General features: G+C 38.5%; 1 long non-coding RNA gene across 1 annotated transcript in view; it reads left to right on the top strand.

The window, feature by feature from the left end:
* The window catches only part of LOC310899459, an 83,671-nt gene continuing 59,603 nt past the window's right edge, over positions 1–24,068 (top strand). The window contains exon 1 of the long non-coding RNA XR_014584292.1: positions 1–281. This is a non-coding gene — a long non-coding RNA (uncharacterized lncRNA). The remainder of the gene's footprint in view (positions 282–24,068) is intronic.

The raw sequence follows: 24,068 nt of genomic DNA on the forward strand, positions 1-24,068 counted from the left end.
TTAAACGAAACTTTAGTGGGGAAAAAAAAAAAGAAACAAACAAAAACCAACCCAAGAGCTAAATAAAGCATGGAGAAAGAAGGAAGAAAGCAAACATTTGGGAAGCATATTAAGTTAGCTTGTTTGGGTGAGGCTGCACGGAAACAGACTCAGCTTTGCTCCTGAGCTCTCTGAAAAACAGGATTGTAACAACCACATACTTGCCAAATCCTGCACAGATAACAGCTGTTAGGGACACTCCTTTACTCAAAGTGGAGCCAAGATCCGAGATCTGTTGAAAGGTAACACATTTATCTACTTCTGTATAAGAGAAATGCACAAATAAGCTCCTCTAACTGCGCTGTTGCTGAAGGTGGAATATTTATAAACTAATCATGAGGCATTTCCTGGTGAAAGGTCCTTCCCAGTTGAAAAGTGGGAGAGTTAGGTTAGGTTATGTGAAGGTGATGTGAAGTCCTTTTTGGACTAGCTAAGCCAAGCTGGAACAACCAAGTACAGCAGGACCCAGCAAAAGTTCATCTCTTAAATAAGGGCGGGTGAACATAAGGGATTCTCTTTAGAGTGTAAAAGCAGGAGTGAATGGTTGATTGAGGAAGCCTGAGTTTTACTTTAATTTTACGTAAGGACACTGTGTAAAGCAACTATTTTAACAAGGAATTAGAACTGAGTTTTCTGACTTATGTGGATTAAAGTCATATAAAGAAGCTAGAATCCTTTCTAATGAGGTTTTTTTTTTGGTACCATCACTTATAATAGACAAAGCTTTTGTGATTGTACTTTAAATACTATAATTCAATTTCTTCCTTTCATTACTTAAAAACTGAACTTGGATCCCTATATTGTTGTTTTCTGAGGCTGACTTTCCTGTAGGCAAGTATTGGTTTGCACTTAAAATGGATGGTTTGATATGGAGATTTTTTGTATGTGTTGGTATATAATGTGGAAGACAGATTTTAAGCCACTGAAGTACCTGGGTTTGGCTTAGCTTTTTGTGTTTAACAATTGGTGACGTCTAGTACCTTTCAGTTATAGGGGGGCAGGGGAGAGACAGAAGGGTTGAAATAAGTAAACTAAAACCATGATCCAAGGGTCTTAAAGGATCTTTGAGCCTGCTTTAAGATATGATTTTTTTTTTCTTTTTTCTAGAATGTTTGAATTCTATCATATAACTATTTGATGTTTTTAATCATATCCTTCAACTGCTTAAATGATCATTCTCCAGGGAACGAAAGTTTTAGAAGAGAAACTTAAAATTATATCAAATGTATTCATCATAAAATCTGCTAACCTGATTAGCTCTTTTGACTGTAATGACTCATGTGTCACTTGACAGAGACTAGTGCTTTGGATCCTCACTGGTAAAGCAGTACCCATGCAATTCCTGATGTGTCTGCCCAACCTAAGGAAACATGCATTAAATGTACAATGACCTATGTTGGTGATTAAGGAAGAGTGAATCCCTGCTATAATTTTTCCTCTCTTCTGTGGGTAAGGTCTATTTGATTATGGTAATGTTAGAGAAAAAGGACAGTTGCATAGCCTACTTTCCTAGAAAATGTGATGAAATAGATTTCATGTCAGTGGAAGAGAGAAGAATCATGCTTAGAGTAACTAAAGAAAAAGGCAAGGGCAATTCTGTTTTCTTATGTTGATGTGGAAAACACGAGGACATGCTAACAAATATCTTTCTTATCTGGGTGACTGTGGTCACCCAGATATTGTTATTTATATGGTACAATGTCAGTGAAAGAAGTTATGGAGGTAGCACTGCCCCTAGTTCTGGACATCTCAGATGGTGCTTGTGACCTAGACCCATAGTTAGATATAGTAGGAACATCTCTGAAAGCTGTATTCCATCTTGGTCTAGTCAAAATATATTCTATTCCAGAAAGGGAAGGCATTGGGGTGGTAAAGCTGAGGGGACTGGCTATACATCCCTCTGAGCCAGACCTTGGATCTGTGTCCTCTACCACCTAGCTGTGTAGCTGGGCTGTGGACACCCTACTGTCCTGCTACTGGAACTGTGGAGCAGGGAAAAGTAAGTTTCAAAGAGTAGCTGTTGTCTTCTGGTCAGCTGAAGTTTTAGCACCTTTCTGGAGTTCAGCTTGCTTAAGCTAGCTAAGCTGAGCAATAAGGATGCAACAACTGGGCACCTTATGTAGCTGCCAAAGGGGTAAGAAAAGAGATCAAATTTTCACAAAGAGTCGAGTAAAGGAGGGGTATAACTTTCTCCCCACTGACTGATACATCTCATGCAGATGTATTTGGTACCCTGTTGTATAAGGTAGTGCCCAATCCTGTATTTACTTAACCAGATACACCACATCAATGGCTTCTAAGTAGCATACCTTGAAAGACATGTTTCATGAGGAAAAAAAAAAAAAAGGAAAAAAAAATGTATGACATGGATATTTGATTATTTAACACTTATAAGAGAAAATGTCTAAGCACTCAACTATTTACAATGCAATTTCATTATCTTTGCCTTTTTGAAGATTGTTTACATTTGAAAACTCATTGTTGTGTGTTTTTTTGCTCTTTTTTTTTTTTCTTTTTTACTCCTGTGCCTTTCTGATCATAGGTATGTTTATCTGGATGGTAGCATATCAGACTGGTTGTTTATTGTGCAGGTGTTCTGCATGTGTGTTTTGAAGCCGTCATTTTTAAATAGCAGTTTTAAAGACTTCTCTTACTTCCTTTTAAATGTAACCATGTATAGACCTACATGACTTTGAGTAATTTATCCCATTATATCTGCAGGTTGTTGCTCTTCATTACTCAGGTTTTCAAGGATAAAGAACAAGCAGCTAAAATCAGAGTAACTGGATATGTTTCAGCTCTCTCTCTGGTGGTGAATGTAGAACAAATGATTAGTTACACTGCACTGTAGTTTAGTTCAGACCTTACATTCAGTGCTAAAGTACTTTGTCTTAATTTAGACCTTGGGCATATAAGCACTTGAGCTTGTGTCTAGAATTACTTACATAAGTAAAGCTATTGACTTCAAAGTTATTGACTACCTGTATGAATAAAGTTCAGTTTTTATAAGGTCAAAGTTCTGGAGCCATTTTTTCTTGACTGTGCAATAAAAGGAGGCTCAGAAAGCTGTGGCTTTTGTACCATTAGCAGATTTTTTAACTTTTTATTTTTCTCGTGGCTATGGATCTACAATGAAAATAGCTTTTTATGTTGTTATTCTGGAGATGAACAGAAGAGCAAGGATATCTTTCCCTTCCAGAAATCTCACTCAGTGTGTTCAAGTTACTCAATTTTTTTAGTAGTCTTGTGAAGGTTCTCCTCTGCAGGCTTGGCGGTTTGAAGTAGTGAGGCCTGATCCAAACCTAGTCAAAGCCAGTAGAAAGGCTTTTCCCTCTTGTTTTTTTTTTTTTAATATTTTTTCCTTTTTTTTTTCTTCTTTTTTTTCTTTTTTTTTTCTTCAGGGACTGTCTTCCGGGATAGACTGTGGTGCTTCCCATTCAAAATGACCATTTGGGCCTGGCCACCCAGCCAGTTTGTAACCTAGCAGACAGTACATCTATCCAAGCCATGACCAGCCAGTTTCTCCAAGAGGAGGCTCTGGGAAACAGTATGAAATGTCTTCCTAAAGTCCAAGTAAATAACATCCACACCCTTTCCCTCATTGACTCAGCAGGTCATCTTCTTTTAAAAGGAGATCAGGTTTGTCAGGTAGGCCTTACTTAAACTCATGCTGACTGGGTCTGATCACCAGGTTGTCCTGTTGATGCTATTTGATGACCTTCCTGGCACTGAGGTAGACGATAGGCCAGTAAATCCCCAGATCCTCATTTCTGCCTTTTTTGTAGATGGGCATCACATTTGCTAACTTTGAATCAACTGGGACATCCTCTGTTATCTGGGACTGCTGATAAATTATTGAAAGTGGCTTGGTGAGCACTTCTGCCAGCTCCTTCAGTACCCTTGGTTGTACCTCAAATGTCCTGGTTGCATTGCTGACAGCTACCATCAAAGCTGGGAGGACTCTAACAAGTGCTGACCCTGAGCCCTCGCACCTACAGTGTAAGCTGCAGACATCCCTCCCTCACAATTCCTACTCCATGCTCTTGGCAGACCACTTGACAGCAGGACCTCTGGGTCTGCCCCACTCCTCGTGTGTCCTTCTCACCTCCTAGACAGAGCCATCCCAGCACACAGAAGGTCGGGGAATGAGTGTGATGAGGACTGGCCACCACCAGTGGCTGGTGGAAGCTCTGCTGCAGAAGTCAACTCTGAAGAGAGAGAAGTTCCCCAAAAAACATTACAGGGTTGAAAGTTGTGGTCTTTCTTCAGGTGACAGTTGATGGGAGAGGCTTCAATACCTTGATGAAGGCCTGAGTTGGAGAAACCACCTTAGAAAACTGCCATAGACAGGCATGTGGGGTGGGGTGTTACGTACTGAGAGTGTGGAGGGCCTTGTACACTGTTGAGCCTGAAGGTGGTAAATGGAGCTTTGAACAGAACAAGGAGAATGCTGTAATTGAGATGAAAGAGACATTCTGAAATAAAAGAAAATAATTCTTCAAATAACCAGATAGTTGAAGGAGTGAAATGTTTGTCTGTAATGGGCTTGTCCAGTCCCTGAACTAAGAAAAAATCAATGTCTGAAGTGAGTGCCAAAAAATATAATAAGGAACAGGCAAAGCATTAATCGTCTTTATTAAACGATATTGAATGTCTACAGTCCTTACCAGCCCCAGCTATACTGGCTGCTGAACTAACACAGACTTACCCGCCGTAGCTCACAGGCGGGTTCACTGCCACAGCAGCATGAAAACTCAATGAAAAGACTGCAAATACCTACAAGCACTACTTGGAAATGATTTAGTTTTCTTAGTCAAATCTCATCTTGAATCCATCACTTCATTTTCTTCATATCAATTACTTTCTCAAACAATAACGATGTTTTGCCATAGTAACTTGCTTACTCTGCAGCACAGACTAGCACTTTCTTCAGGATTTTTTTCCCTCTTGCAGGTGGTATTGCAGACACCCAATGCATATCCAAACTACCATGAGAACACAGGATGGCTGTTATAACCCTTTTTTTTGTCCCTTTTTTTTGTTTTGTTTGGTTGTTTGTTTCATTGCATGTTCTATTCCTGATTTTAAAGTAGTTGAGGAGGTCTCCAGCTTGAAGGAAGGTTTTGTACTTCATTGAACCAGAAAGCTACAGGAATGATGAAGTCTATCTTTAGTGGGGCAATATCAGCTTTTTAGAGTCCCATCCTGCTTAGCTGCTGTCTGAAAAACTTTTTTTGTGAGAGCATCTTGCACACTAATCCTCTATCACCTGAGCATAAGATTGTAGCAGGGAAGCTTTTTCTTCTGTGAATGAAAGTCTGATAGAAGTAGACAGGTGCATGGGCACCAGTGAGAAGTTTACCACCTGAGAGGGACTGTGGCCTGTGCCCCTGAGGGACCAGAGCAGCAGGAAAGCCAGGAATCCTTACATGGCAGAAAGACACTATCACACATACCAGCTCCTTTGCTGAATGTTGCCTCCTTCAATTCAGGAGTCTGGCTGGACTAAGTGTACCTACAGCAAAACCAAGAGACATGAAGCCTAAGTAAGGGGGAAGAGAGGTGTTTATGTTAGTGTCTTTTTGACTGTGTGTGTCAGTCATCTTCCCAACACCTAAATCAGTTATAAGACACTTGTGTTGACTGGCAGTAAATTACACAAATTTTTCATCTCAGGACTAGGTTATAAAATGGCATGGGATGACTCTAAGAAGTCCATCTGAGGTATCTACTGTTATCCCACTCATCTTGATACGGGCTTTTTGAGCTGGTTGAGTTACCATGCATCAATTCAGAAGTAAAAACACACGGAAATGATAAGTACATAACAAGAATTCCTATTTCTTGTGTTTGTTCCCTTCTAGCAGCAATGAGTTTTTGCAGACATGAAGCTTTTTCCAGTAGTTAGTTTGCACATCACAGTTCTTATGGACTTAAGTTACATCAAAAGAAGGCCTGATATGTACTCCAGCATGGCTTGTTTTTGTGGGTTTTTCTTTTCTTTCATGTTTTGTTATAGCTGGGAAGACAAAGGAAACATTATTTTGTTAAATGTAGACTTTGTTCTTGTAGGATCACCACTTCCTTAATTTTATCAGTTATTCTTTAAACAGATATTTTTAGAAAGAAATGGCCTTTTTGTTTTGTTTTCTTTTTTTTTTTTTTCTTGTATCCTCTTTTCTTAATTTCACTGTTCTGTGTGCCTGAGTCACCATCAAAGGCATAATGCTGTTCTGTAAATTTGTTTTCCCTTTTTTTCACATGAACTTCTGGGAAGCCGGAAAAGTACTTGGGCTCAGAACTTCTATAGTCCAGGACTTTGTTCAGTGCACAGGGAAAGGAGGGCAGGGAAGTACATAAGAGGTGGTTATGTGACACTTCATTCCTTGTATTTGAGTGCATGCCTGTAGAAACACTTCACAACACAACACTTGTAGCTGGCGGTAGTGGCTCAGTCATCTGACTGTAATGCAATCATCCAAACAACACACTGGATCTGAATCCTCTAATCCCATACATGATAGCCTTCCCCTAATCCCCATGATGTTATTTATGCAACAGAGTTGTACTCTTTCCAAAACTCTCCGTTTTATATTATATGTTTTGTTGTTGTTGCTCTTTGTTTGTTTTTCCCCTGTGGCTTTCCATTCACAGATTGCAAACTGGAATAACTTGGCTTTAATGTCATTGGAAGGACTGAAGTGCTGCAAGTCTTGAGCAGTCTTGATGGTGTTTCTGGTCAGTTGTGTTTGCAGGAGCACACAGGAATGCCAGCTTTTCCAGTTCATCTCTGGTGTCTTTGAGGAAAGTGAAAGCAAATGACAGAAAGTGTAGCTCTAACATGGATGGTGGGCATATCTGAGACAAACTTACATGGTGCAAACTATGTTCATTTCTGTATATATGTCTCTTTGCAGAACTTCATCCCCACAAGATGCAGAAGAAGGTAAGAATTTACTAAGAGAGGCTTAGAGCAGAAAGCTGGAGCAGTTAATGGAAAACAAATCTACAAAAGGGTTGCTAAATGGAGGAAAATATCCATGTTGGGAAGTCACTGAGCTGAAAGTAGTTAGGGGCTGGGGGTTCTGAGGGAATACACCACCCTTGCTCTTCCCTTGGCATTCAACAGTGGCTCTAGGTGAAGAGGAAGGTGTTAGACTAGATGGGCCCTTGCTCTGACTATAAAGCTCGTATAATCTAAATATCAGAAAAAATATTGCAAGTACATTCTCTACTGCCAGAACAATGTTGCTGTCTCTCGATATTTTGTCTTAAACACTGAATGAACAATTAGGGTGTCACATGCTTTGAGGGCTTGGTGAGAGAAACATCTCCTGATAATGGTGGAGAATGATGAATTTTTTCTCCTATACTCAAAAGCAGGTTGTTCCCTTAAAATGGATCTTCCTTTTCTATAACGGACTGCTTTCTGAAGGAAGAGGGGGAAGGAACTTTGATACAAGTGGTAGGTAGCAGGTGGATTCGTGTTACAAAGAGAAGTTCAGAAAGACAGTTCAGTGTGACAGTTCAGGCAGGTGTATGTAGAAACGCTGTCAGGCAATGCTTAAGTCATACCAGGACCTATTATTCTTTAAATGATTTGATCTTGATATAAAATTGCTAAATTATCCCTTGGCTCTGGCTAAAAAAGGCATGACATGGGGCTAACAACCACAACTTGGGCTAAGAAGGTTCATTTAATTTAAATTTGGGTACACTGAGATAAGCTGTTTAAACACATAATTCTGGGAAATAGGACAACATTAACTTTCACCTTTTGAAAGGCTAATTATTGTATTATTTAGAGAACTGAATATATAACAAGGCTAAACAATGCTCAGGTGACCCAGTATTTGTTTGTTTGTTTGTTTTAATTAAATAGTGAAACTTCATAGCATAGGTAGTAGACTACTGTTGGAAAGTAGTAAAATAGCCTTTACTATAAAATTCATATTTGTGTACTTAAGGGGAAAATATTCTATAACATTTTCAAGGGTTCTTAATAGCAAAAGAGAATGTGTTTCATTTGATCGGCTGATATGACTCTTGCCCTCAATGGTCAGGTCCTAAACGTCAGTACGAACTCGAGGAGTTTGAGTTGAGTAGTTGAACTTTTTACTCCCAATGTCTTATGAGTAAAGTTGAGCTGACATATATAATTCCACAAGGAGACAATGGAAAACTGCGTAAAAACAGAAATGAGACTTAAGGGCTTAGAGCAGTAGAACTAGACACAGTACGAGCTGCTCTATAACTCTCTTGAGTTCCTATATTTCTTAGATTAAAATAGTGTCTTGTTCTGGCATAAATTCCAGCCTGTATATCTATGATGCAATGAAAAGGAGAGAAGAAATTCAGCTGTGAACGTAAACTGGAGAGTATGAAGAATACAGATATATTAGGGTTTATAAAAAATTTCTTGGTGTCTGAATAAAAACTGAGTAGGAGAGGATACCTCTTGTGCAAGAGGAGACTGTTCTACAAAAACTGGTTAAATTTATCACTTCATTTTTGGTCATTTATTTCAGTGAAAGCCCAAGGAGCTTTGAAACAAAGGGCTGAACTTGCAGGGGAATTTATAGCTTTTCACAAAATACATGATAGTAGTAGTGTCTTCCTTTGTTTCTTTGCACTTTTGTTTAAGAATGTCACTTAGACCACAAGAGATTAAGTCAGATCCCTTCCCTTTTCAAATTCGTCCTGAAGAAACCTAATTATAGGTCTGAAATTACAGGGCTAATGGGTATGCCAGGATGGTCTCTTTTGTATCTTGCTAAAAATATTGTGGCTTGTTGTTTTAGTCTTGTAACTAGAATATAACTTGAGGTCAAAGGGAATCTCAGAGTATTCATTTGGCTGGAACATTGATGGGGGTAGGAAGAGAAGAGAGATGGTTCTCAGTGTGCTGTTTTCCATAATGATTTATACAGCTCACAAAACTGTTGGGAATGTTTAGAAACAGAGTTTATTCCTCTCAATATTTCTTTTTTTGGTAATTGCGTATTAAATCCAAATCACATAGTTTGGACTTGCCTATTTTTGGTGAGAAATGATTTGCCAATCAATTTCTTTGTAATTTTTCTCCTGTACTGCCTGTAGCTTACCTTGGAAAACATATTGATCACTTTCTAAGCAGGGAAGCAACTACTGGGAGAGGTGAACAAATAAAATTCAAAGGTTGGATTTCTGTTCTCTAGAACTGCTCTGTCCTATGAGCTCTTTTGTTTAGAAGAAAATAATTAAGCTCTAACTCTCTTGAGTCTTGATCCCTCTCCATACAAGATGAGGTTAAGTATGTCTGTCTCACTTATTGGCTGCATAATTGCAATAATAGAAGTTTATAGATACATTTATTTAATCTGCATAAATTGTTGAGATTTTTTTCTTGTTCACTATAAGTGTTTCCAAATGTAAACTACTTGGAAAAATTGCAAACAAGTTTAAGCTTATTCCTGATGAGCAAAAGCAGCTGTCTGGGGAGTGGGTTGGTTCTCTTATTTCTAACTGCTGCTTACTGCAATAGTGAAATGGTTGTCTCTTCTAATGCTACATAACAGCGAACCTTATACTTTCTAGACTTATCATTCTATACTCGCTGGACTCTCCCCCACTAGTGTTCACTTGTATTGAATGTTGCTGGAAAAGACATCCAGTTTTTCCCTGGCAAAAATTTATCTGAACAAAATGTTTGTGGGATATACTTCCATTTCTGAATGCTGTCATTGTACTCCTTATATAAAGCCATGGCACTGATCTGTAGATCACAGTTGATGACTTTCAGACTTTCTCCTCTCAAATTGGTCTTAGCCAGCTGTATCCCATAAAAGGTATCTTGAACAGACATAAGTCTTATGCATCCTTGCACAGACTGCATGTAAGGCCAAATTGTTCTTTCACTTACCTACAATTCCATGTACTATGAAGCCAACATACTAATTGATGCACGAGCTTTTGAATTATTAGCAGCATTCTTCAGTTCTGCAAGTGGGATTTAAATATATCACTTGATGCTGGTTTAAGGATTGGAACTTGACTTTCAAGTCAAGAGCGAGTTTGCAGGGTTTTGAGTAAAACTAGTTAATTAAAGAGATCTTGAAAGAGATCTCGTGAATGTTTTCATCTGCCTGAATGTTGTTTCAGGGGTATTATGATTCACCAGAGTATTAATTATTGATGACCTTATAAGCAATTATTTGGTATGTATTACAAATTATTTATGAAAGTCTATAAAAAAAGTTAATGTTGAAGGGTGGTGGGGGCATACACTTAATCAACTAGTAATGTAACTGGGTCTGTTCAAACTCTCTGCTCAAAGATTTGAAATATTTTGCAAGTTAAAACTAGTCTAAACAAAATGGTGAATATTTACCAAGTAAGCATAACTGCAGAGATATTAGGACCTTTTTAAACTTACCAGGTACAGGAGAAGCTAGCTATTTTGGATCAAATAGTAATATTTGATGTAGATAATAATTTAAAAAAGAAATGGTGGAGCTCTCCATTACCAGGGGCATTATCGTATATGGTTTCCACATTGCATCTTGCAGCTTCTGCCTCATACCAATTCTCTTATTTACACAGTTGCAGATTTCATTTATGCTCAGATTTACAGGTGAAACTGATTGGCTTACTTTGGGCAACAATGTTGGTTTAAGCCTTGAAAGCAATAGCATGGATCAGACTGATGGTCTCTGCTGGTAGGGACAGAGACAGAATCTTAGGGAAGACTACAAGAAGCAGTGTGTTTGTGCACACAGAAAAGTTCATTTTCCTGTTCAGCCTAAGACATTTTCAGTCCAGGTCTGTACCTGTCATGTTATTTATTGATCGACCTAACCTCAAAGAAACCATCTCTTTCTGAAGCAATTCATACTTATGCCCTTTAGCCATTCTATTTGTACTTTGAGGAGATGCAAAACAAGCTGAAAATTTGGCACCAAGCTAAGTTTCAGCACTGAAGAGCCTGGACACATGTGAGAACTTCAAGGATTCTACAGATTGCTGAACAAAACAACTCTGCTTTCAAGCTTTTGTCTTGCTACTAAGAAGTGCTTGCCTGAGGAATAAACTGTAAAGCAACAGCCCCAAGTGACCTGTACCCTGCTTCTCTGCTGTGTTCCAGTGAGAATGGAAGCAAATATAAAGGGCTCTTTGGCGTTTTACATAAGGGGTTTCAAGGCATATATGCAGTGTTATCTTTACTGGCCTCAAACAAATCTAGCCTGTAAGATCACTCAGAAGTGTTAGTTATTCACCATCAACTTTGATTCAAATCTTGGTGCTCAGACTTTGAGGAAATGAACATTTACTTTGCATAGTTCAAAAGCAATTTTCAGTAGCATCACTACACTTCTACTGAACTCTTTCCAAAACCTCACTCTGAATTAATTATTGTACAGATAAATGGTTACTTGCTGGAAATTGGCTTGCTTATTTGCATCAAAGAGAAGAAATCAATTAAATAATTAACTGCTGTGTATTTGACAAGACATTATTATAGATAATTAGTTCTTTCATGAATATATAATTGATGTTATTTTTTTCATATTTTTTGTGACAAATAATGAAAAAAAAATATGTACTTTTAAACTGAAACACAATTTAAGCTGTAAGCCTAGGTAGTGTGCACTGGAACAAATTTCCCACAATTTATGAAAAAAGATGTATGCTATATGCCTGACTTTAATGCACACAGATACATTTGAGGCCTGCAATGATTTTAATATTGTTGTTATTAATTTCAAGAAGTTTACTTCAGTAAGTTTTTTTTTTTTTTTCAGACAAAATTTTTCATTTTTTTATGAGATCAAGAAAATGCTGCTTGCTCCTCTACCTGTTCTTCCCACTGAGAGCTCTTTCAAACAAGATCCAGCTGAGATATATCTGTTATTTGTATTGCTATCTAGGATATCAAATTCTACAAATTACATTAATATCAAAAGCTATGCAAAGACAGATTTGTTTTACTCATGTAGTAGGAAAAGCTGCTCAGCTTCAGTACCAGAGATCTAGCAGCATGGCACCAGAGGCATTGTTAATTATGCTCCATAAGAAACTGCTTGTTGATAGTCACAACAGAAACATTACCAGGACAAGATAACAATCTGAAGAGGAGTTCTCTGCTCACCTTCTGTTGGGACTGAGTTCCAGGAAAAGGCTGGCAGGTTTGCTGGCCAGAGTATTTCAGAGAGCACGAATGCCTGCTGGGCTGCTGCAGACTACTAGACTCATTGTGTGCATGTTACCAAACAGCAATGAGTTGATTATTTATGTGTGCATGACCCTGAGTAGAGTTTGATTTTAATTGACAACCTGCATACTATTAAGCAAACAGAAGAGCATAAAAAACTTGCCAGAATGCAATTTTTCACAGAATCACAGAAAAATCTAGCAGTTATTCTTCCTCAATGCAAATGTATTCTGATTTCTAGAATGTGATTTCTACGTTATTTTATGCATTTTGAAACAAGTAATTCAATTGATTTCCCTGGGTAATATTTCATATATTAGAATTTGAGTCCCTCAGTGATCTCAAACCATAAACAGTGAATGGCCAGATACTTCTGAACTACTGCTTGTCCAGCTTCCTTTTCTCTGGCTCTTTTTAAGCACATACTTGCTAATAGTCTTCCACAAGGGTTATGCTTTTAGGCCAAAGTATGTGTATATATGTGTATATATATATATATATATATATACACACATATATATGTATTATTTAAGAACTGAGCAGATTATTTTATTTTCATAAAATTTAAAGCAAAACACAACCCTGTTTTTCATGGGGATAAACCTGAGATCTTACCAAATGGAAGCAGAGTTCAGTTCAGTATGAAGAGAAACTCACTAGCTTAGTTAGGTACCTCAGACATGCTTAACCCCATTCCTCATCTTAAGCTAATTACAACTTTCTTGACAGCTGTCCATAGCTGTTATGTTATGATCACTTCCAATTAGCTGGCTTGAACTACTTACAGAAAAAGATATAAGCAGATGCTTACAAAGGAAGAAGCAGTTGCTGACAGATGAGTTCTGTAAGACCACAAATTTGTTAGTAACACTGCTTTTAATATATGTATTTTAGTGCTACACTGTTTTGTCTCAAAACTGAATTCCACCAGATTGAAAGGCAGATTTCCTTGATTTACAGGATGTTTTTCATTAGTTTTTGGAGGTCTTGGTATTTATGAAGATGACAATGCCAGCAGGAACATTAGATTACAAAGGTAACTCTGAAAAGGTCAGCACGTCTGACATGCAATTTGTCTTGTTCAATTAGGCTTTGTATTGATATCCTGTCTGTCTGATCTGTATAAATGATGTGTGGGAAATTGTATGTTTTTGTGGCAAAAGGGTTAAAATGACAATCAGAGCATTGAACACCTCTAATGACAAAGCCGATACACATTTAAGCTACAGTATGTGATTCTGTGTTGGCTTTGAACATTAGCTCTTGTAGTCTACTTGATTTAAGAATTTAAAAGGTAAAAGAAGTGTCCAGCTAAGGCATCTGTAAATCAGTTAAGAAATATTTGGTTTTCATTATTTAACAGAATGAACAGATATCTAGAATTAATCATTAATGCATAAGGCATACTCACTGCATCTTTCTTAATCTGTCTGTTGCTATGATTCCGCATCGTATTGTAGAATTCAAAATATATCGACCTATATAATCCACCAGAATGCTTGCTCCACGTATTTACTGTCTGCTTTTCAGTGGAACATAAAGAACAGCTGTCTAAATTGATTTGCTAGGAGAACTGAAGGGAGTATAAGTGCCTCAAGTTTAAATAAAATAGGTGTAAGCAGCAAATAATTCAGGGGAATTAGAATTTCAAATCCAATCCATTTCAATTATCTATTGTGGTTTGCCACTATCCGAGGATTTTCTACATTTGTTGTAACTTCGTGTTCCAACAACTCTGAACTTAAATAGGAAATGATGAGAAAGAGTGGGAGGTAATCTTCCCCGTGTGGTCGCAGCAACCTGCCTGATTATTTTGTGGGATGGACCTTCTTCATCTTAATGAAACAGAAATACTCATTTATTATTCCACTTTACAAAAGAACATTGCAGAAATTCAAGTCAATTGGAATAAAACTTATGACAGTTTACTTCCTGCTAGTCCTAAAGCTACTGGGGAGCATAAAAGATTAATATTTGAAACAAACAACTATGGTTCTTAAATCTTTCAGAAGGTATTTAAAACTAATATTTGAAGCTTCTTTTATGGACTATTTACTTATAAAATGACATTGAAAGTTTGTTTTAATCATCTTTTATGACTCATTTTGAATTCATTACTCTTTTTGGTGACTAAAATATTGAAAACACTTACCAGCTCATAGAAAATCACGTTTATTTTAATTTATTTAATATTCCTGTAATATCGATTAAAGTGTCTAAGTATTTAAAAACTTTTGGACTATTTGGACTATTGTCCTCTTGTACCAAACAACTTTTAATCTCACATAACTTGCCTTACTCCAATTTGTCTCATAAGCAATCAAAAAGCCTGTGTGTGTCTGAAAGCTGAATATCACTTTGACCCTGATTATGCAACCATTTTTTTGGGGAGAGTCAGTCAAGAGAAGAAAGATAATGTACTTCTCTCTGAGAAGAGACGCTCCAGCCTTGCCTGTTGGTGGCTGGGATGGCACTGTGTTAAGTGATTACACAATGTAACTGATGTTACTCAACAACTTTGCCTCAGTCTTCATGCCAGTCAGGCTTCCCACATCTCTCATTACACCTGTAGATGAGGGCTGGGGGAGCAAAGTCCTTTCCACTGTAAGCAAAGAGCATATTTGAGACCAACTAATGAAACTGAACAAGTACAAGTCAATGGTGTCTGATCCAAGGATAAATCATACCTGACCAATTTGGTGGCCTTCAATGTTAGTGACTGCATCAGTTGACAAGGGAAGACGGACTGATGTCATCTACCTAGAATTCTGTAAGGCCTTTGATACCATATAACCATATAACATCCTGATCTCTAAATTGGTGAGATACGGATTTGATGGGTGGACCATTTAGTGGATAAGGAATTGGCTTGAAGGTTACACCCAGAGAGTGATGGTCAATGGCTCTATGCCCAAGTGGAGGCTGGTGATGAGCGGTGTACCTTGGGGGTCGGTCCTGGGACCAGTACTGTTTAATGTTTAATGTCTTTATCAACCACATAGACAGTGGGATTGAGTTCACCCTCAGCTAGTTTGCAGATGACACAAAGCTGAGTGGTGCAGTTGATATAATAGAAGGAAGGCATGCCATCCAAAGGGACCTGGACAAGCTTGAGGGTGGTGAGGCTCTGGCACAGGCTGCCCAGAGAGGTTGTGGATGCCCCATCCCTGGAAATGTTCAAGGCCAGGCTGGATGAGGCTTTGGGCAACCTGGTCTAGTGGGAGGTGTCCCTGCCCATGACAAGGGGGCTGGAACTAAATGATCTTTATGGCCCCTTCCAACTCAAGCCATTCTATGATTTTATGATTTTCCTTTTTTTTTTTTTTTCTTTTCCTTTTTTTTTTGGGGGGGGGGTGGGGTTGGGGGATTGGGTGGGTGGGTGGGTGGGTGAGGGGGGTGGGATTGGGGAGTAATGAAACCAGAACACTGAGTCTTAGATCAGGCTAGAAAGATTCTGCTTCCCTCACTGGAAACTGGCTGTAGGAATTCACATTTCTTGTGCGTTGTATCAGGAACTGAGAAAGAGGTTGGTTGCTTGTACTTCATATGGTCCTTTAATAATTGGATACATTCTGTATCCCTTTGTAATTGAAAAGGATGCAATGCTGTTCAGGATGCTAGTTCTGTTCCTGTTGTTGCTAAGGTTTTGCAACATTGGATAAAACTTGTTAAATTCTTCTCACATTATGAATACCTCTACTTTAATTGTCTAGGTAGGAGAAGGAACCCCTCTGAATATAAATGGTGGATCAAAAAGTTAAAGATGCTCTTGAAAGCTTCTATTAGCTCTTTCTGTGTTGTACATATCTTTAGAAATCAAAGTAAATGGGTAAGAAGAAATTTCAGATATTTCCAAGATCCATTTATGAATTAGAAAGTAGTAGTATTTCATTACTCTGTGGGTCTTGCTGCTTTGAAAGCATGTCAGAAACTTTAAGTAGATGAGAACTGAGTCTTCCAATGACTGGAAACAGTGGCCTTACAAGGAACACTGGAGAGGTGTCTGTGATTTTAATCAATCTTGAGAGATGAACAGGGTATAACTGCCTTTATGGGAGGAATATATCCAGAGCTAAGGGGCTCTTATTGGTGAAGTAAGGGGACTTATAGTGAAACTTTAACAAGAACTTACATTTGAGAAGTTGATCCAAGGCAAGACTTGGACTAAATAAAAATAACACTCTTGTCCCCTCTTACCTCCCTCATAAAGACTACAATTATTCCAAAGACTAAAATACTAAAAGTAAAAAGCCCTTTTGGAAGAGATAATGATAAACTTATTTAATTTTCTTTTTGTCTCTTGTTGACTTTGGCATGCTCGTGGAGAAGGACTGTAAGAATCGTAGTAATAAGAAAACTACAAATGTAATAAAATAAGGTTGGTATCTATTTTGAGTAAAATATGTTAGAGGTGTGAACGCTTGCTTTTTTTGATTTAGCCTTATACAAATGCCAGCTCTGTAGAAAGTAGAAGAAGTATGGGAAGAAAAATATTTTTGACTTCCCATTATATCTTATGCAGCTAATGAAATCTTACTGTATATTAATAATAATAATAATAATAATAATAATTACCACACCTGAAAACAATTAAGAAACCAATTCAGAACAACATATTTGCTATGAACTTTTTTCATCTACCCAAATGTTTTGATGTATTTTAGTAGAAAGAAGAATCCACTGGTGGTCTTCAGACAGAAACTACTTAGGAAGTGTTCTGTCTTGTAAGACAGAAGGAGTACCAACTCTTCCCAAGATGCAATTATTTTGAATTGAAAGTATTGCATTTGCAAATATTTAACAATCCACAGGGTTAATCCACGGGGACCCAGATATCCTGAGAACACTAGGAAGGTTTTATTGAAGCCCTGGTGTCTGACATTAGTCTGTCCATCTATGCTAAAAAGAGCACTTCATGGAAACATATCCTGTAAAATAATGTATATGGAACACATGATCTTCTGAAAGACTGTTCAGTTTTGAATGAAATATGTTAAGCTTATGTCCTATATGCAATAACATCTGAGAAGTAGTTGTTAGTAGGCAGCAGAAGGACTATACTCCAGGAAGAGCCCTGCTCACCTACAAAACAGAGCCTTTTTTTTTTTTTTTTCGGTCTGTAAGTTAAAAGCCAAATGTGTCAGCAAAACTGTTCACTTTGTGCAAGCCTGTCTATAAAAATTGACTGTCTCTGTACTCAGTCCCTGCCCACCAGACCATCTGCTGTTGGACTGCTCTTGGGAGCAGTGAATGAACTGAGAACATAGACCTGTGAAGGATGACAGATTGCTGTTTGGGTGGATTTGGGGACATGTTTTGGTGGGGATGCAGAAGCTTGGCTTCATTCTGCATCCCAGCAAAGTTAAAGCATCCAGATTCTCTGCAGGGCAATCTGACATGGGTTTTCTCTGGCTTACTGGGAATCATGCACTTAATACTTGGAATATTTTTGATGACTGATAAATAACTGTATTTTGAAAGGACTGGAATGCTTCATTCTGGAAAAATGCCATAATATCACACTAATTGGAGTTTTCTGTGAAAAAAAAAATAAATCAAATTCTGGAAAAATAATGAATTTTCAGGCTTTTTCAAGGGAAGGCATATGCTGACATGCTGATGGCTCTAATCAAAATGATAGTAAAGCTTAGTATTCACTCTTTGGTGGAGGTAGTTCCATCATTAGGTTTTTAACTTGTTTAGAAAGTAAATTATGATATCTGAGCATTCTGTGGGTTTAGCCGTGCCAGGAATGTACAACCTAAGTTAAAGGTAGTATTAGATAAACAGTTCTTGAGAAAGTTTTGGAAAAGACTCTCAGCACATTACCTGTCTTACACCACAGTGAGTCTGTGATATGCCACGCCTGCCCTGCTTATACCGAGAGCTGTTATCTATCATTCATTGCAAGGGATACCCAGATAGAAGGCTCCTTGATTCTGGTAAACTAACTTCTTGCTAAACTTCCATGACAAAAAATAAATTGTTTCTTGTGAGGGGAGGTTTTTAGTATAGGTGCATATGCATAAGTCTGTATAACTAATATGGGGCAGTAATTAAATGTAATAGCCTTCAAGTTTTAAAATAATGAAGGGAAAGTGACCAGATCTTGCCCGTATAGGCTCTGCAGTTTTTGTGGGTAAAATCTTTGTTCTATTGACACTAAGCACCTTCAGAGTCAATGGTTAAATTTTTTGCATTACCTGTAACCCAAGTTATGACAATTCAAAACCTTCTGACACTTCAGTTGGCTTCACTTGGTCGTGACCGAGAGGATGCTGCTGGGGAATCTCTGCTGCAGCGCTGGACTTCACTGGTATTTTTTCAAATTATTTATTTGTCTACACAGTGATTGTGAATCATGTGAGAAATAATGATGTAAACAGGTTTCTCTACTGTTAGACACCTGAAGTCAGTGGGTCAAATGGAAGGACTTTTTGAATGACTGCTTAGATTCTAACTCTTCAAATCTGTATTCAATTTTTATAATTACCATGATGTAACAGATAAGTTTTTGGTCAATGTGAAAGCTAAGAAAATAAACTAATTAGTATTTGTATGGCCTCGCTCTTTCTATTTACACCATCCACTCCTAAATATGGTGCTTCTGGTAGACTCCACCTGTGCATGTGTTACTGGTCTAATACATTTAGTAGCTTAAAACCTTTAAAATAGGAGATCTCATATTTCCTCTTTTTTTCTAAGAAAATCTCTTTTCTTTCTCTGGAAACAACTTCTAGATGATGATATGCATTCTCATTCTAAATGATGCAGCAGTTTAATTAAGTTAATAAATCTTATTTAATGTCCAGAATTACATATGGATTTTCTAGGTTTCATCTAAAGTTGTTCTGCAGGAGGCAATTCACTGCTTCTGGAATAAAGTTTTTTTTTTTTTTTTTTTTTTCCAGAAAGACTTGGTCTGTTTCTTAATTGATAGCTTACTGCTTAGCTTACTGTCTCATTGATCAGTGAGTTAGTCATGGGCAATGACTGTTCTACTAAATAACACAAGGCCATGGCACAGATGTAAGCTGTGTTACATCACAATTATCAGTACTGTTCAGTTTGTTCACATGATCTCTGGTGTCCTTCTGGGGCCTGTAGCAGCTAGCACTGGCCCAGAATGCCATCAGAGCAACTTTCACATGCAGATCTTTTTCGTCAATAGGTTTCAAATATGAGCACACCAATATGCATCCAGCAACTATGGATGAGTGACAGTACAGTTGAGACACTACAGCCTTGGTCAGCAAGGAGAAAGGGTATTTTTCTCTACTAGTGTCTTCCTCCTGTGAATATAGCTGGTGGGCATCTCAGGACTGTGATGAACAATACACGGCTCAGATACACCTCTAGGCATAGGAAAACAATGGTTGATTGTGCTTATCTCTTCAAACTTCTACTGATTATTCTGAGTTCATGGCTGCTTGGCTCTCAAGAGGAAATCATTTTGAATCCTAGTATTGTAAAAATATTTGTAGTAAAATATTTGGGTAATGGGCTAGAGAGAAACGAGCAACCCACTGGAAAGTAGTTTATCACCAGCACTGACCCTGCCACCCAGCCACATGCCAGAGCTCTAGGGAGACAAGTTATAGTTTCTATGCTTGCTCTACCTGACTGTAAAGGATCTACCGATATAGACTGGAAGGAAGTAGCTCCTGACTCAGTTTCTGGAGCAGTTTCCAGGGAGCCACTGTACTGCTCATACAGGCACAGACCACATCTCTGTCAGGACCAGGTCCTGCTCAGTGAACAAGCTATGCTGGGAGACAGAGCAGTCTGATTAGGTAGGTGGGATGTCTCCTGCACCATCATCTGCTTGCCTGGATGTACAGTGCTAATATACTTGGCCAGATGGGACTGAAGTCCCAGGCTGCTGAAATAGAAACTAGGAAGGAAAACAGGAACTTTTCCTTACCTGTTCCTATGCATACTTGGATGATATCTAATTAAATAATAGCTAAATATATATATTTTTCCTCCCCCTCCCTTGTGTTGATGAAATAGCTTTTTAAAAGATTATTTGAAGAGAGCAGTTGTAAATAGCTAAGAGCTGTGTCATTCCCTTTCAACTGGGGAGTTACAGAGACTGCTGCTGGTGGGATGCTGGCAGGATCTTGTGTAGGGAAAACGTGAGCAGAGAGATTGTAGTGAGTTGTATGTCAAGAATAGAGAAAAGGGGATTGGAATGCAGACCCTCAAGTATAACAGTGGTCAGCATGACTCATGAAAAAGAAGAGTTGACAGTTGGGACTGTCAGAATGAATTTAATCTCTTCCTTGTATATAGCATGCGGAAAGGCAAGGCACGGGCAGAAAAGAAGCTGTGTTTGTTTAGAGAGAGAGGGGGTGAATGCTGCAAATTGCTTGTGAGGGTTTTAATGGAAGTATGCCTCATCCAAACTACCATCTCTGGTCCTGGAATTAGAAGAGGCAGACAAGTGTGCAAGGCCATCTGTGCCAATGAAGACAGGCAGGATGTATGGGAAATTGAAAGTCCAGTCCTGCTGTGATCCCTTTGCCTTGTATGAGGCTGCTGATGAGCAATTGTGTTGTACAGAAGGCAATGACATTATGAACATTGTTGATTGCATGACTTTCTAGGCTGTCTCTGTGTTCACCACCTTGTGGCCAACCAGCTGGACACATGCTCCACTGAAACTAGTTGTTGCAAACTGGCACTAGAACCTATGGTCAGAAAGGGAAAACAATGTTTTGTGTGTTATTGTATACAGCCAACATTCTCAGCAACATCCTGTAATTCGAGGCAGGAAGAGAATATGCCCTGTGTAGGTCTCAAAAAAATAAATAAAAAAATGGAGCATTGGTATTGACACAAATTAGAAAACCTATGGGAACTCTAGATATGGAAGAAATGAGTAAGCTATGAAGCCCCTAACTGAGTGCATCTTGCCAGACTCCAACCTGAAGAAGGGGGCAGGACTACAGATAGACTATGGAAGACATCTAAGGATGTCTCTCAAACATAATGAGAAAATGCAGGAATAGCTGTAATACCCATGGCAGATGGCAGGATGTTGTCACACCCAGTGCTCTGCACAGATTTCAAGCCTACAAGCATAGAACAAGGTGTGATGAATGATTTCATGCTCTACCATCTGCTTTATCAATGGACCATGGTAAGTGTGACCACCCATAGAGCTGTGAAGATTAATAAGGGCTAAAATATATCAGAGGTACACTGAGCCAGGGCTGGCTACCAATGATTTGCGACTTGGATGTAATGATTGTTTTGGGTGTGACTTTCAGCTGTGTGGGTATGTATCAGTCTGTGCCATTTGGCCCTGGAGCCCAAGAGGTGGTTCTTGGCCATCTTTTTGTCAATATAAATAAGTTTGTCTGGATTTACTAAGCTTTACCTTTTCTTCACCTGAATCTGTTTCCATTCTCAGAGCTCTAACTGCATGTCTTTGAGAATGCATAGAGAACAGGTGGAGTACGAAAGAAAAAGTAAAGGGCAGATTAAAGGGGAAAGGAGTTTGTAGAATTATTGACTTGTCAGCTTAACTTCAGATAAGAGAAAAATTCTGGAATGGAAAAAATCAAACCATCTGTAAGCTCCTGGAAAATCATCAAAGAGATGAGTAGCCGCCAACATGGTTCATTTGTTCAACCCAGTTCCCTTCTGTGACAGAGTAACTGGCCAGTGGATAAAGGAGAAGCATTAGATCTTATATTTTGAGATTTGTAAGTCTTTTGCAACTCCCTTGCATCACACTTTCAAAAATATGCATGGAAATTAAATTACAGGGTGTAATGTCAAACCAGTTGGATAATTATGCCCAGAAAATTAATCAAATATCTGACCCAACAAAAACATGAAATGAGGTTTCACAGGGTCTTCTGAACAGAATAGTGAGTTAGCTTATTCTTTATGATTTTAATAGCAAGCTAGAAGCAAGCAGAGTGATGTTATTACTGAGCTAGTCCTTCAGTCTTGATAAACTCAGGATATAATAAAGAGATAAAAATTGAATTTAGAGGGGGAAGTGTAAGGTATTCAGTTGGGACAATCAATAGAACAAAAATGTGATGGGTAATGTTGTGTGGTTCAGAAAGTTTCCTGGAAAAGGAGATGGGGAAACAGGGGATTTGGCATGTGATAGTAATCAGAAGTGTCATGTTGTTTTTTTGGCATAGGAAAGAAGCAAATGTCACACCAATAAACAAACATTTATGTTGTCTGCAAAATACAGACTGTACTTCCGTTATGCTCAACATTATCAAGGTCTTAGCTGTAGTGTTATGCCTACTTTTGGGCAGTACACTTCAAAGAAAATTCAGAATGTAGATTTTCCAGAGGAGAGAGATTGGAATTATCATTTGTTTTTAGAAGTGGTGTTCTTGGATGAGAGAAGGCTGAATGTGACAGGTCTTCTAAAAGAAAAAAAAAACTGTTATGAATCTGTTCATCGAGACTGTTACACACAAGATGATAAACTTTATTAGTGGGTTCAGATCACTTGAAGGATGTTCAGTACGTATTTTCATTTCCTATCTTTCCTGAGCTTACTGGTAAGGCACTGTAACAATGCGATGGGTTGCTGGAAGTCTGTGGTCTCTCTGCCTTGGATATCTTATAGGTGAGACTAAAGAAGGAAGCTTAGCCCAGTGTTTTGACTGTTTTATGCAGAACTACTTATCGACCAATATTCATTACAATTTTGCTGGTTTATGCAAAGGACAAATTCTTAACAAGTTGAACAAAAATTCTTATTTTGATATCAGGAGTCTTCCTGGATGAATTTTAGTCTGGTTAGGGAAAGCAAGAACTTGAGGCAAAAAGAAGAAAATGAAACAGGAGAGGAAGGGAGATAGCTGGTTAATTCTGAGGAAAGATGAGAATAGTATATGTTAACTGGGTTCGAGAAAGTCTTCTGAATGTGTCCACAATGCTCTTGCTTAATTCCTTTTGCTTCTTAAATATATCAAATTCTTCATATGTACTGGACCTCTCAGGGTGCAAGGTCCAAAAAATATGCAGATCTCTTTATCCTGGGGCCTTATTCAGGACTATATGGACTTGCATCTGTGCAAACCACCTCCGTAACCTGCCAGAAGGTGACTTGGGGGTTTTGCATTTCTTGTTAGGTGTGCGACCCTGACCAATACTGCTTCTAATGCAAGCAAATACATGTGGCTCTACAGCAGTGCCAAAAATAGACATGGTACAGCTTTGCTGCTGTGAAGTTACATAGGACCTGAATAAGCTTCTGGTCCAATAGCAAATCCCTGAGTTTGGGGCCAGGCCTATACTTTCAGCAAGAGGAGAAAGTACTGGAAAATCCAGCATTCCAGCCAGTCTCCTGATATTTGCCACCTTGCACCCTATCGAAATTTAAACTCTGGCTGACTATTTGCATATTGCTGCACAGCCCGTGTTAGGACTAGTTAAAAGGCATCTGTACAGTGTGATGCAGCTCTTGGAACTCAGATTGGCTTATACCTGCAGACGGAAGGGGTGTATACTGGTGATACAGCTCTCTTGCGAACAAATGTTTGCTGATCAGACCTCCATCACAATCCAGCTAATGTTAAGTCTTAGATGTCCACTGGCTGGTGACGGTTTAGCTGGAAAGGCTATGGAGGGAGAGGAGAACCTCTCCTCTACTGGTCTGGCTTCTCACTAGGGGGTGGGTTTTCCTTTGAGAATGCTTCAGGGACACTTCCATGTCTTCTTGCTGAAAGTATTGGACACTACTTGCAAGTCTGTTGGGTGTGACCATGAATTTTAGAGAAAACATGTTATGCATAGTACATTCAACAAGTGCTAGAGTGTCACGCACATTATATACAACATTATATAGGCTATG

Source organism: Anser anser (genome assembly GCF_964211835.1).
Source record: "Anser anser genome assembly, chromosome: 4".
Lineage (NCBI taxonomy): Eukaryota > Metazoa > Chordata > Aves > Anseriformes > Anatidae > Anser > Anser anser.